We start from the raw sequence: 10,157 nt of genomic DNA, 5'->3' as shown, positions 1-10,157 counted from the left end.
TAGTTGGGAAAAGGAATAATAGTCACTATCTTATCAAGGAAATATTTCATAAAGTCATAGGAATATAGTATCACCATTCTCCAATCCCTAATGAATTGATGGATCTAAACATCCATCATCCATTTCCGTTAACCATACAAAAGAGAAGGGCAGACACCATGCATCTCTTTATGAAAGTACACAAACTACCTATGGAATAATTTAGGTCAAAAAGTGTAATCTTCATCTGATCAAGATTCAAAGTTTACTTTAGTCCTAAGTACCAATTCACAGGAATCACCAGAACATGATATACAATATTGCAAAAATTCAACTAGTAAAAAATCAGAAAAATGGCCCAACAAAGATGGAAAAGGGGGTTACATATAAATTAAAAGAAACTTACAGAGATGTACAATATGTAGTACTGATTCAAGTAAACAAATGGTAAAGATAAACATAACTGGGACATTTTAATATTAATTAGATAAGTCATCATTTATGAAGGTTTTTAAAATATTAATTTCATATTGTCAATGGTATTACAGTTATGTGGAAAGCCACTGCCATCAAGTTGGTTGAGACTCATAATGACAGTATGGAAGGTTTCTGAAATGGCAAATCTTCAGAAACATGGACAGTCGCATCCTGTGCCCACAGGTCAATGGTGGAACCCACCATATCACTAGGGCTCCTTCATTATACATAAAGAGTCCTTACATTTTACATACATCCCTGAGGAGCACAATCAGCTTACACACTCCTTAGTGAACCAAAGGGTTGGAAATTCAAGTGTACCTAGAGACTCCTCGGAGGATAGGCCAGATGGTCTACCTCCGAAAAGGCTGCCATGGAACACAATTCTACTCTGCATATGGGTCGCTGTGAGTTGGAATCCATTGGAAGGTAACTGGTATCTTTTAGAAATACACAGACTAATACTTATAGAGGAAATTGTTTGATAGGATTCAAAATAATGCGGGTGGGGGAAGTGAGGTCAAAAGCAGATCGAGGTATAGGAGAAACAGGTTGGGCAAAAGTTGCTCTATGTTGACATTGATTGGGAAGTACATAAAAGCTCATTAGCCTGTTCTTTATAACTTCGCATGGAGGCATGGTGGGATATTTGTCACTAGCTGCTGAGATCCACTGAAGGAGGATGGTCTCAGAGAATGGCAGCGCCCCTCCACAGTGACCACACGCCCACGAAATGACCAGAGGTTCCCTTCTAAGCCCTCTGCCTGTGATTTCAGGCAGGAAGAGGGCAGGAGCCAGATGCTATGGAAAACATACTTACAAGTGGGTTCATAAACCAATAGAAGGCTGTAATTTAGTGGAAGGAACCAACAGCCCTCTTTAGCTTTCCAAATGTTTTTGAACTCCGAAAGGGGCATGTAGAACACTTCGACCAAACGTGTAATCTTTGGCCCAAACAAATGGATGTCATTGTGGATGGTGACAATGTAGAATTTGTCATTTCCTTCCCATGGAGTTTGCCTTACTCGCCCCACCTGACCACATCCTTCCTTAGAGGGTCCACACTTCCTCTTCCACTTTCTGCATCCCAGCTTGTACTAAAGGAGAGAAAATATAGTATTTTCTAACTCACCTATTCAAACACATCACTGCAATAAATGACTTTTTTAAATACACAAATACATTGGGCTCCTCTGCCCAGTCTTGTTTACCAATAGGATCTTTACAACAGCCAAAGCCCCAATGCCCTAGTTCACTTGAAGGCTGAAAGCAGAGCCTCTCTACAAGGCTAGCAGGGCACTCGTGGTCACTGAAACCACAACACAGAATGACTTCCAAAATGCCTTTACTTTCCATTTAGTCATCCTACTATCCCTTCAACTTCTTCATTTCATCAAGTATACGTGGAGTCCATTAAGACATCTTGGATTTGGAGCTCACAATTTGTGTTATAAATCTATCAAAACTAACAAGATATTCTAAAATTCTTGGACTAAAATCAGGGTCACTACATGCTGCCCTAAAGAACAGATTTCCCCAGTGTTTGAAAGTCTCTACTTGCTGCCGGAGGCCATTGAGTCAGTTCCAAGTCCCAGCAACCCCAGTACTGAAAACGGAAGCACTGCCAGCTCCTTCGCTATCTCACAGCTGTTGCTATGCTTGTGCCCGCAGTGGAATTAGGAGTCTTCCCCTTTCCCCCCCCCCCCCCCCGAGCCTCTGCTTTATGAAAATCAATGTCTTTCTGCAGGTGCTGCTCCCTCCTGACAACATATTCAAAGTGCATGAGGCAAATGCTCCTCATGCTTGCTTCGGAGGGAGACCAGAGAGTGGGTGCATTTTCATTATGGCTTTGGGGAAGAATAGTCCATATAGCAAGGACTGCTAGGAGAACAAACAATCCCATCATGGAAGCAGTGCAGCCAGACCGCTCCTTCAAAGAAAGGATAGGCTCTATTTCACATGTGCCTGTCTTACTCTGATCACAATGCAGTGCATCTCAGTGAGATGACTACTTCAATTTTCTGAAAAAACATTGCAATGTTATGATTCACAAATTATCTATGTTATTCAGTGCACAATGACCTGCCTGTTTCTTTGAAATAATAAATCTATCATTTTACTCCCCCACTCAGAACCGTTTCCTGGGTAAATTGCCACAAAGATCAACCTATTAAAATCCCTCAGAGACTCATGTAGCTAACAGCTAGACACCACCAGCCACCCACAGGAGAGACACGGGCCTTTGTACTCCTGAAAAGAGCTACAGTTTCAGAAAACTCACAAGGGGCAGTTAGTTCTACCTTGTCCTGTTAGGTCTCTATGGGTTGACATTGATTATTTTTACCTATACTGTTTATTAATTGTCTAATAAGGCATTTTTCACTGGTTATTTCCATTGCAATGACTTTATGAACAAACAAAAAAAGTCATGCCCACTGCCGAGTCCAGGAAAACTCACAGCAACCCTGCAGGTCAGAGTAGAAGACCCCGTGGGACTTTCAAGGCTGTACTGTTTATGGCATTCGACTGTCACATCTTTTCTGGGATTAGACTGTCACATCATTCGTCCCTGGAGCAGCAGGGTCTGAACCTTTCGGCTACAAGCAGCGCTCATACCCACTGCACCCCAAGGCTCTTCTCCCCTTTAGGAATATTTGGCCTAGTGGAAAACCATGTGGACAAAAGGGCATACATGAATTATATCTTTGAAAAATTTTATGGGACCTTTCTTCTTAAGGTTGCGGAAAGAGCATCTCATAGGATTTGGCTTCTTGGTTTGGATATTTAGAACCATCATCTCCTGAAAGATCCAGTTAAACGGCCTATTGTTATCAGTGCTTCTGTTCTGTCTCCTAGTTCAGTTGTCCAGTGCCAAGGGTGTGGAAAGTTAGCAAGTGGCCATCCAAAGTACAACAATTCTGTTCTATTCTCCTGAAGAAGGGGAGCCAGGAATAGGAGGACAGAATGGAAGGTGTGATGATTGCCTCCCAGAACAAGTCTGTCTTTCCTATGAAGTCAGAGGAATGGGATAGTGCCCAACAATCAGTATTGAACCTTTTGATCAAAGACTCTTTAGAAGAATCTTGACCCAAAAGGGGGTGGGGCGATATAGAACGGAGTTTCAAATTCTCATAGAATTTAAAATTTCTGGATCCAGGAGATAATCCTTAAAACTTAAATTAAAAATAATCCTTGAAGTTGTATTAAAACTAAACAATAGTTCAGTAAAGAATATCTGCCTTGATCCATAAGGGAGAAAACTGACAGCAGCAATGGAAAAAATTAAGTAACAAACAGGGTTCCATGAGTTAATGCTGATGAGCCAGAAATACTTCAGAAAAGATGTTCACATGGGCTTCTTGTGCTCAGGCAGAATCTGCACATGGACTAAAAGAGAGTCATGTAAACTGAGTAAGAGGATGCTGCATGAGTTTAAATCAGGAAAATTATGCACCAAGGCTATATCCTTTGTATTCTTATTTGCTCTGTTGCTGGTAAATAATCTAAGAATTTGAACTATCTGAAAAATTGGAGGAAGACTTATTAGTAGACTGTGATATGCAGATGACACACTCCTGCTTGTTAAAAATCAAGGATTGAAGTACTGACTGAAGAAGATCAAAGACAACAGCCTTCAGGATGAATTATTCCTCAACATTAAGAAAGCAAAAAATCCTCACAACTAGAGCAATAAGCAAGATCATTTAACCAGAGAAAACAGAGAGATTGTCAAAATTTCATTTTCTTTGATTCATGGTCAACGGCCATGGAAGCAGCAATCAGGAAATCAAATGGCATCCTTGGCAAAATTACTGCAAAATAACCTCTTTAATAACCCTGGCGGTAACCCCGAGGGAGGCTCGGGGTAAATGTTAACTGTGTATGAAAGTTTATCATACCTCGAATGTCTACTAGAGAGATTAAAATGAGTAATTTCTTAAGAATTAATTCTTAATTAATTCTAATTATTAATAATTAATCATTCTTACAGGCCTACAATATAAAACAACAAATTTTATGCAAAACAAAGTACCCCTTTGGGTACAAAATTGCTGACATAATTAGACCGCCAGGGAGGTTAAAATGCTAAACAGCAGCGATGACTCTCAGAGGTCCACTGCTTCACAAGCATGTAAAAACTGGACCATAAATAAAGAAGACCCAAGCATTTGAAATACAACATTAATGAAGAATACCAGATACACTAGGCTAGAAGAAAGGGCAGATCTCTCTGGAAAGAAATACAGCCAGAATGCCTCGTGGAGGTAAAGATGGTAAGACTTTAATGGTCTCATGTACTTACGATATGTTATCAGGAGATGCCACTCCCCGGGGAAGGACATCATACCTGGGTGAGGGTTAACACGAAAAATGACGCCCCTCATCAAGATGGTGTGACAGTGGAGGCAACAAGGAACTCAAACATCAAACTACTGGTGGTGCAGAACTAGGCAAAGTTTCATTTTCTTATACGTAAGGTCACTGTGGATTTTGATGGCACCTAACAATAAGTTTATTCTTCCTCACACAGCTACAAAGCTTTCTGTGTATCACATACTGTACTAGAATCTAGTGGGCGACTCGTGAATTATTATTGAAGGAGCTATTCATAAAACAATATCATGCACCGCACTATATGTATAAATTGGTGGGTTTGGTGTTGGGGTTCTAACTGTAAGGCCAGTGATTCGAACCCACCAGTCACTAATTGGGAGAAAATCTTCACCATAAAGATTTACAGCCTTGAAACTCTGTGCAGGGTTGTTATGAGTTGGAATTGACTCAATAACAGTAGGTTTGGGTTTTAATATATGTGTTGTGCATGTACAATATATCTCAGGACACAAAAAATGTTTATTGTTTAATAAATAAATATAGATAGATACATGAATATATTTGTATGTTTCTTAGAAAGGAATAAGGAATGATTCATATCATGTATTCATATTTCAATAAGCCAAATAATTAAAAGAAAATTATCATCTGTTAACACACTAAAATGTACTCTTTAGTGGGAAGAAAGCATTTTGCAGATGCTCTATTTCATTCAACCTCCCAGCCACTTGATAGATTATGTAACTGTGCTTACATTCAGATGAGTAAACTGAGATACAGAAAAAGTGATTCAACTAAAACCATGAAGTTTGCAAGTTTCAGAGTTGAAATCAGAGGTTTGTCTAGCTCCAAGTCCTGCTTTTTTCATCACATCAAACCATATTACCCAAGTGTACAACAAAATATAAATGTCCAAAAGCATTTAAAATTTGCAAATGGATTCCACATATGCTCTGCATTAAATCTTCAAAATGAAATCTTTGAATTAAGCAGGCTAGACATTCTCTCTACTTTACAAGATCTGCAGCCTAAACACACACACACACATACACACACACACACACACACACACACACACAAAGTCAAATGAATTGCCCAAAGTCAAGTGTCTAGTCAGAGTCAAGGCCAGAAGGCAAAGCTCCAATTTCCTGATCTGGATCTATTCTTCACAACACTGCCTCTTGCCCAGCTATAGAATAACAAGGTCATGCAAGTGCTAGGAGTTTTCAGTGGAAACTACTCATCAACTTCTGGAAGTGGCATTGGGGAGGGAAGAGAATGATTCCACTGTGAGTCAGACTGACTAGATCATAGGAGGGCAGGGAGACCAACCCTTCAGGTAAGGGCATAAGCCACATCCTTGACCATTCATGGGAATATTTGAAAGAATTCCCCTAGTACCTTCCACAAAAATTTTACTGTGGCCAAGACCTGTCCTTTTTGGTTACAACAAAATATTTTTTTCTGGGAAACTTTATTAGACACCCTTTTCTTGACTTCTTGACCTATACACATTTCTCAGTCCTGCACACTTGACGATGGCTCTCTGAACCTTGGAGGCGGCAATCTTGTCCACACAAGACCGTTGTTCAAAGCAGTCTAAGGTCCTAACAACAGCAGACACGGCAATGGAAAATCCATGAATTGCGTCAGGAGAAGCTTAGTCGTCATCCTGGAATCTTTGCTTTTTACCATTTAAAAATATTTTGGAATCTAATTGTAGTGCTGTCAAGGAGCCCTGGTGGTGCAGTTGGTTAAGCATTGTGTTGCCCAGTAAAAGAAATAGGAGGATCTCTTCTAAACAGTTACAGATCTCTTCTAAAGCCTATAGACCAATTCTACTCTGCGTGTAGGGCCACACTGAAATGGCACTGAGTTTGGTTTTCTGATTTTTATAGTACAATCAGAGGAAACCATGGTGGTGCAGTATTTGAATGCCTAGATGCTAGCCAGCAGGTCAGTGGTTTGACCCTATCAGGTGGGAGAAAGTTGTGGCAGTCTGCTTGGACATTTTTACAACTATCCCTGTGCGATAGTTCTACTCTGCCCTAGAGACTCATAATGAAGCAGAATTGACTTGATGGCAATGGGTTTGCTTGTGGGTTGTTTTTTTTTAGCATAGATAGCATATCAAAATAAATAAATAAATAAACCCAAATTAGAAGGCAATGAATGGCCAGGTAAGAGTCTAGGTTAGAATCCAAAAGCATTCAAACACCCATTTTAAGAGCTCGGTCCTCCCTCAGTGTCCAGGGGGCGGTTGATTCCTGGACCACCTCTGATCCCCAAATAGGCATCAGTTGTTGGGGGGAAATTTGGTACCGTGTGTAAAGACTTAAAAAAGATCATAGAAAATCACATTATTGAATTCCATGTTTCCAAAAACTTTTTGAATCTCTCTCAGATAGGTTTGTTTTAAGTTAGAAATTAAAAGAAAAATATCTAAACTAGCAAACAGGGATGCGTCTTCAGGGATGGAAGCATACATTGAAGTGAATCAATATAATGTAACACCATCACAAACCCTCATGGGAAGAGCTCCATTTTCCAGTAGGACTGCTTTGTGCATTTCCACAGTTTTCCAAAAATGTTCATTCTGTATTATATGACTGTTTCCAAACAGACACCTCAATCTTCCAGAAAACAAAGAGGAAGAGTTGTTCTCTTTCTAGAGAAAATAAGAAATAAAAACTCCCTTCAGAGAAATTAAGACAAAAGAACAAACATGGCGTGAACCTTGTGTTCCTCCAGTACATCTACTTACACACATAGCTTACGTTTTACTTTTCTTACACTCATCTTTGCTTCAGCTCCCTAGCATCATCCACACATAAAAAGTTATGCAGTTCTCTTCCACTGACTTAACTTGGAAAAAAGTTTAAATCATTCACAAAAAATAGGATCACCGTGATTTCTTTCCTACTGAATCAATTTCCATAAGCCATTTTGGAGTGCATCTTAAACGATAATGGTGGTACACACAAGTCTTATGCTTTATCCTCTTACCTGGGAAGTGTGCACTTCACAATACAATAAAACAAAATGAAGGAAAAGTAAAGTATGAACCGTTTTTGCGCTAATTTTTCCAACTGACTCTGAAGTCCTGCCTGGCATAAACTCTTTCCAAAGGAGACAGTAAGCTGCCCACACAAAAAAACTAACAATTTGAGATTCTTACTTCCTTTTTCCTCATCCAAGCTTAAAATACTACCAGTATTAATTTCAGTGTTGTGCCTGGCTATTAAATCACAAACCACACTGGCTGGTGAGAAACAAAGAAAGAAAGGAGCCATTGTATACAGCCAAACCAGACAGACCCACAAACAATTCTAAAGGCAACTAAATTATGATTTTCACTCACTCATGAGTCAGAAGAGAATAGTGCTGACAATCCAACGATGCACACTGAGGCGAAGGTGGGGGGTTAGTAATCAAATAAGCAAACAGAAGCTACCTCAAAGAGATTCGAGTTTACCAGAGAAGGTGTGCCTCGGTTGGTCAAGATTTGACTTTTTTTTAACTTGTGGAAAATATGCAATAAGGAGAGCCGAGCGTCTGGAATTAGAAACCCCCTGGACTTGTCTCCTCACACAAGTTTTTGCACACCCCAGAACACCACAGTCATTTGTCCTTACTCTGCTGCCAGGTCTTTCCGACATTCCATCCTCTACCGTCCCATCTGTTCTCCAGGTCTTTCTGACATTCCATCCTCTACCGTCCCTTCTGTTCTCCAGGTCTTTCCGACATTCCATCCTCTACCGTCCCATCTGTTCTCCAGGTCTTTCTTCTCTTGGTACTACTACGAGCATCCCAGAAATCCCATCGCCTCTACCCTCCCCTCAGCACAGCAAACATCCCTTATTACAATTCCTTCCCGTAAAGTGTACATGCATTATTTGTTTGGGAACTAAAATGAACTTTACTAGGTCATACTACCTTTAAAAAAAATTAAGTGGGAAATAATGATCTAATTTATTCTTAGAAAACCCCAGCCATTAATTGGTATCATTTCATACACATCAGCACTGATTTAGCTAGGTACTTTATATTGTTTCACTTATGCTCTTGTCTATGTAAATTGAAATTATAACTAGAATATGAATTCAATCAGGTAGACATACTATATCTTATCATTTTTTTCTCTTAATAAGATGTAGCAAAATTTCTACCAATCATTTAAATATATATTTTTTAAGTTGTGCAATCAAAACCACCACCAATGCCACAGTATGATTAAAACTAGCTACTTAAGGGAAAAGATGATGAACTGAGAGCACTACAGGTAATTGTTATGGAAGGCCATCTTTATTTTTTTGTCAGTTAAAAAAAAGTTGTTGTGTTGGCAAGTATAAATGTACTCCTCTGGAATTGTGATTTAGTTCTTAATCTTCCTGCAAAATGAAGCAAAACAAAACACAGGCAAATAGGCATCAATCTTTTAACTAGCAACTGAAAAAGAAAAAAATAATAAGATATCATTGGAGTCAGAAAATCTATATCCTAGAGGAAAGAACTAGGAGGCAAAGGACATTTATAGAGGTATAAATACAGGCACATACATATGTAAATATATTTATACATAATAATAGAGACATAGATCTATGTACATGTTTTATACATTAAATATTAAGGTAGAAGACAGACATTGGGCCTCTCCTCAAGTACTTCCTCACCTCAAGAACACTTTCTTCTAATAACCTGCATTCTGTGATGCTCACCTTTCTGACATGATCATTGAAGACAAAATAGGAGCAAAAGCAAATTTGGTGAAGAAAGCAGATGGTGCCCGGCTATCAAAAGATATAGTGTCTGGGGTCTTAGAGACTTGAAGATAAACAAGCAGCCATCTAGCAGGCAAGCAACAAATTCCACATAGAAGTATCACACTAGCCTGTGTGATCACGAGGTGTTGATCAAGTATCGGCATCGGAAGACCCATAACAAACAATCATATGGATGCAAAGGAGGGGAAACAGAGTGGAGACCCAAAGCCCATCTTTAGACTGTTGGACATCCCCTCACATAAGGGCCACAAGGAAGGGATGAGCCATCCAGAGTGCAGTATAGCATCGACTAAACGTACAACATTCCTCTAGTTTAGTGGCTCTCAACATTCTTAATGCCGTGACCCTTTAATACAGTTCCTTCCTCATGTTGTGATGACTCCCCAGCCATAAAATTATTTACATTGCTACTTCATCACTGTAATTTTGCTACTGTTATGAATCATAATGTAAATATCTGATATGCAGAATGTATTTTCATTGTTACAAATTGAACATAATTAAAGCATAGTGATTAATCACAAAACAATATATAATTACATATTGTGAAATATTTATTTCTAATGAAAAATAAATGAAATT

This window comes from Tenrec ecaudatus, chromosome 3 (genome assembly GCF_050624435.1).
Source record: "Tenrec ecaudatus isolate mTenEca1 chromosome 3, mTenEca1.hap1, whole genome shotgun sequence".
Classification (NCBI taxonomy): Eukaryota; Metazoa; Chordata; class Mammalia; order Afrosoricida; family Tenrecidae; genus Tenrec; species Tenrec ecaudatus.
The sequence above is the reverse complement of the archived record's forward strand: the minus strand, read 5'-3'. Positions refer to the sequence as shown.